Source organism: Mastomys coucha, chromosome X, assembly GCF_008632895.1.
Source record: "Mastomys coucha isolate ucsf_1 chromosome X, UCSF_Mcou_1, whole genome shotgun sequence".
In the NCBI taxonomy this organism is placed as follows: Eukaryota; Metazoa; Chordata; class Mammalia; order Rodentia; family Muridae; genus Mastomys; species Mastomys coucha.
Window position 1 is genome coordinate 107,008,227 of NC_045030.1, and position 5,390 is coordinate 107,013,616.

General features: G+C 35.0%; 1 protein-coding gene across 5 annotated transcripts in view; it reads left to right on the top strand.

Annotated features, from left to right (window-relative positions):
* Positions 1 to 5,390, top strand: part of LOC116088090 (putative P2Y purinoceptor 10) — a 23,062-nt gene that overhangs the window by 1,407 nt on the left and 16,265 nt on the right. The gene's annotated exons all lie outside the window — the stretch shown is intronic.

The following is a 5,390-nucleotide window of genomic DNA, read 5'->3' on the forward strand; positions in this document are numbered from 1 at the left end:
AAGGAATTCCTTCTGTGGTTTTTAAAAAACGTGTTCTTTTTAAAGTCTGCTAATTTCACATGTGGAATTTGATCCTTCTATATGTAAAATTATCCACAATGTGTAAAATTACATATGATTCTCTGAGATTGTAAGCCTTAGTAAAATATGTTTAATGTATTTATTAGGAAAATATAAATGAAACCTATTTACACTAACATTCTCCTTCTCCTGAGATGAGGAAATCAGTGTATTTTGTACATATTTAATTTTCCCCAGAGTGAAGTGTTGAGGACAGTAAATACCTCCTTGAAAAAAAATTCTCCAAATGAAGGTTTTTTTTCTGTAAAAATTTAGGATAAATGCTTTATTGTACTACTGGTTTTTTTCCAGTAACAAAATGAAACTAACAGCTGTAAACTACATGGGCATGACTCACAAGATGGCACTATGTGGATATTATGGTTGCCAAGCGGCACCATACTGTCTGCTATTGAGAAAGCTATGTCTAATCTCTCTGACCACAAGTATGGGTGGGGCTTTTTTCCTATAGCAAAGCTGTTCCAAATTGACTGATACTCGGGCCAGTATATGAAATCCAGGCAGGCTAAGAAGCTGCAAAGCTCTGGGAACCTCAAGAAGGGCTGAAATCAGCAGCCTTCCCTGGACAGACCCTCTTTAGAAACAGTTTTGGTGAGGATGTGACAAAAGATGTCCTCAGAGGATTTAAAAGTTCTGGGTGGAGTTTTTGCCACCAGACAGTTTCCCCTTCCCCCACTCCACCCAGGAAGTTTAATGAGAAGAATGATTGGTTATTCAAGCAGCTTCTGAGAGTAGACTAGGGAAGAAGGAAATTAATCATCCCCGTGTCCCTAGCAGCAGACTTTAACACAAAGTTGGAGCTTAGTAGGGACTAGATGTTTGCTGAATTGTAGAACCCTAGGGGAAGGGAGAGGTTTCTGTTGGCTGACTCTGTGCTGATGTCTTACTTTCTGCAGCTGTGAATGTGTGTGTCCTAGAAGGTTGAGAAAGAAATTATTCACTAGAGCATGAGACATTTTCCACTTGGTCAAACTTATTGCTCAAGATTGGAAAAATAATACTTGCCTCAAGTGTCTAGTGGTATAAAATTATAATATACCACTAGAGTTAGACTTACAAATTGGCAACTGCCTAAGCACACTATTCTGGGGCTGGTAAAGAAAAAAAAAGACAACACTTTGAACTGGAAGTGTTTCTCTCTGCCTTTAACCAGAAATGTCACTATGAATAAGTTAATCCAGAGGTTATTTATGGTCTCTTAAAGTTCTCCTTTCTTAAAACACAAGTGATTCTAATCATGGCAAAAGGTTAAGCTAGTGAAAAATTAGCTAATGAGTTTATAGGCTGAGTTTTTTGGTCAGTTGGTAGATTTTTTTTTTCCCCAAACCAGGAAGATCTACATTTTAAAATGTACTAAGTAATTGAAAACGAGGTAAGGGAGCCAAAAGTAGAGACATGACAGCATAGAATAAAGAGACTTGTTCTGACTTCACACATCCTGCCTACTTATTAACCAAGAGTGTAGTTAAAATACATACTTAGATCACAACAGCAAAACAGCTATAAATGTGGACACTGTCAATCATGGGATAAAAATTTCTTTTCTATGTTTGGAAATTTCAATTCCACTTCTTGAACTTTATTACAAACATGTGGCATAATTTATTTTTGTAATTTTTATCTTTTCAATCACTTATGTTCCTCCTAAAACATATTTTATATTGACAAATAGTGGTGTATGTTTATGATCTTCTGATCACAGATTTACCTTTTTGTGGTAAAAATATTGAAGGTGTGTTCTTTTAGAAATCTTGTCATATATGTTGTTATTTACTATGAGTACCAGGTAATGAAGTTCATTGTTATAACATTTTCTGGTTTAACTTCTTACTTTTCGTTTTTTAAAGTTTTAGTGTTTTGAGACAGGGTTTCTTCTTGAAGCCCTAGTTGTTCTAGAACTTGCTCTGTAGAAGACCTGGCCTCAAAACTCAGAAATCCTCCTTCCTGAGTGCTATGATTAAAGGCATGCATAACCAGGACTGGCTAACTTTATACACTTTAATTACCATTTCAGTTTTTCTATCCTCCCCCTAGTCTCTGGCAGCCATTTTCTATTCTCTGTTTCTAAGAAATCAATATTTTGGGGGCTGGAGAGATGGCTCAGCGGTTAAGAGCACTGACTGCTATTCAGAAGGTCCTGAGTTCAAATCCCAGCAATCATATGGTGGCTCATAGCCATCTGTAATGACATCTGACGCCCTCTTCTGGTGTGTCTGAAGACAGCTACAGTGTACTTACATAAAATAATAAATAAAATTTAAAAAAAGAAATCAATATTTTAAAATTTTCACATATAAGTGAGACTATGGGGCAGTTTTTTAACCTGGTATATTTACCTTGGTATATTGTTTTTTATTTCTACCCATTTTGTTGCATATAATGTACTTTTTTCCAATATTATACAGTATTTCCTTGTGTATATACACCACACTTTTATTCACTTTTCCATTTGTAGACTTACTACTTTCATATCTTGTCTATTTGTGACTAATCATGAAATATGCATAAAAGTATTGATATATCAACATACTGGCTTCATTTATTTGGATACATGATCAAGATTGGAGTTACTTGATAATATGCTTTCATTTTAAGTTTTTGAAGAAAATGAATTTTGTTTTCAAAAGTGACTGTACTGATTCACATTCCTACCAGTCGTGTGCCAGTGTTCCTTTTCTAAATGGCTTCTGTGTGCTGGCTTTGGCCTGAAAGGAAACTGAGGCATTTCTGTGGGTAAGTCAGAGAACTCATGGTTGGCCTTGACTTAACAAAAATCATTCAGAATTTCTCACATGAGAGCTGGGTCTGATGGCAAATTCAGTTCAATGGCTGCTTCTGACGTTTTTGCAATTAAACTTTCTCCAGCCTGACAATGATATTTACAACAAACAAAAGCAAATTAGAAACCCATTTCTTTTCTTTTTTATTTATTGGTTATTTTCTTTATTTACATTTCAAATGTTATCCCCCTTCCCAGTTTCCCCTCCACAAATCCCCTATCTCATCCTCCCCACATTGCTTCTATGAGGGTGTTCCCCACCCACTCACCACTCCCACCTCACCAGCTTGGCATTCCCATACACTGGGGCATCCATCAAGCCTTCACAGGACCAAGAAGCTCCCCTCCCATTAATGACAGATAAGGCCATCCTCTGCTACATATGCAGTTGGAGTCATGAGTCCCTCTATGTGTACTCTTTGGTTGGTGGTTTAGTTCCTGGGAGCTCTGAGGGGTCTGGTTGGTTGATATTGTTGTAGAAACCCATTTCTTGACTTCGGTTCACACTCATTACAATCAACAGCATGGATGGAGATGCAATGATTTCCTCCATATATATTATGTATGAAACATCTGAAACACACTCTCTTTTATTAGTTTCTAGCCAGTTGAGCCTTAATGAATCTCATCAAGAAATTAAAAAAAAAAAACTTTTTATTTGTGAATATATTTTTGTTTCACAAGGAATTGGGAAAAAAAGTACTGATTCTTTGTGTACATTTCACCACGTTTTCCCTAACGATAAGATCTTAAGAAACTATAGTATATTATCAAAAGCAGGAAGTTGAAAGGATATAATACAATGAACTAGACTACAGAACTTATTTATATATTATCAGTTCTGGCAAGTACTCATATGTGTGAATTTTATCACATACATTCATATGTTCAAACAAAAGCACCATCTATTTGAAAATACTTTATCAGCACAAAGTTCTCCTTACATCTGAACCCACTCTAGTCTATAGCTCATTTATAACGTTTCATATACTTCCTGCATCACCATTTTATTTTTGTGTTGAGTACACTATACAAATAGAATGAAGTAATATATACCCTTTTAGATGAGACATTTTCACTTAGCTAGTTCCTTTGAAACCTATATATTTTGTTTTCTGTATCGATAGATAGTTCAGTTTATTACTAAACATGACACCAAGACAGGGCTATAACAAGCCTTGCTTATCTATTTACCTATTAACCCACTAAAGTATCTGAGTTGTTTCCATCCTGTTTTGGAGGGAGAAATAGCTGAAAGGCAGTGAGTGTATTTAGTTACAAGTTTCTTATGGCTACAGTTTGTTTTTCTTCTATGACACCAACGTAGAAGAGTTTCTAGGATTATAGTATATGTACTTTTAGTTCTGCTAAAATTTGTCAAATATCTTTGCAGAGCAGTTGATATTTAACAAAGAGAATTAAAGTATGGGAGACCCACTTGTTATGCTTACTTGTAACATTTGTTGTTGCAAAGTCTCTTGTTGTACAGCCTAGGAAGCATAATATTATAACTTTTTGTAGTTTTAAGTTGTATTTCCCTTCATAGTAATGCCCCCTTTCCTTCCCCCTTCCTCTTCTTTCCCCTCCCCCTCCCCTTTTTCTTTGTCCCTCCCATGTGTGTGTGTACGTCTATGTGTTTCACAGTTTTTGAAAAAAAAACCTGTTCATCTCCTTTCTCCATTTTCTAGTTCCATTGTTTTCTTAAAGTTGTGTTTTAAGAGGTTTCCTTAATGTATATACATATATATATAATATAAATTTCTTTTTAGATTTGCAGCTTTCAAGCATTTTTCTTTAAAGCTTTGTCCTTTTTATCTCTTCTTAACCTCCTCTTTCACAGAACAGGGTTTTGGATTTTCATGAGGCCAAATTTAGTTATTTTAGTTTGTTTCTTCTGGTCACCAAAATAAACTATTTGTGTAATAACTAAAAAAAAAAAAATACTAACATATTCTGAAGACTTCTCACATGCTAGTGCTTTATATCATTAAGTTTTAATAGTTTGAAATATGAGCCATTTTGTGCATGGTTTAACAAAGTTTGTAACAATAATGCACTTTTATTCTACTATGAATATATAGTTGTCAAAATACTGTTGATTGAAGGGAACATTTTCTTTGTTAAAATTTTCACTTCTATAAAATTAGGGAGGTGTGCATTTTTATGTTGGTCTGTTCTTTTCACTTTAATTTATTTAACCAAAATTTTTTAGTATTCCAAAATATCATGTTGTTTTCATTGCTGTGGAAGTCACAGCTGGGTAGAGTGGAGCAAGCTTATAATTATAGCTGCTTGGCAAGCTGAAGCAAAAGTTTTGAGTTCAAAGTCGCCTGGATTATAGAGCAAGTTAAAGGCCAGCTTTCTTAACTGAGTGAAACCTTGTCTCAAAATTTAAGAGAAAGAAAGAAGGGACAAAATCATGTTCAGTGATTGTCCTAAATTTGTCTTTCATAATTATCTTATTTGTTAAGCTGGGTGGTGGTGGCTTATGTCTTTAATCCCAGCACTTGGGAGGCAGAGGCAGGTTGAT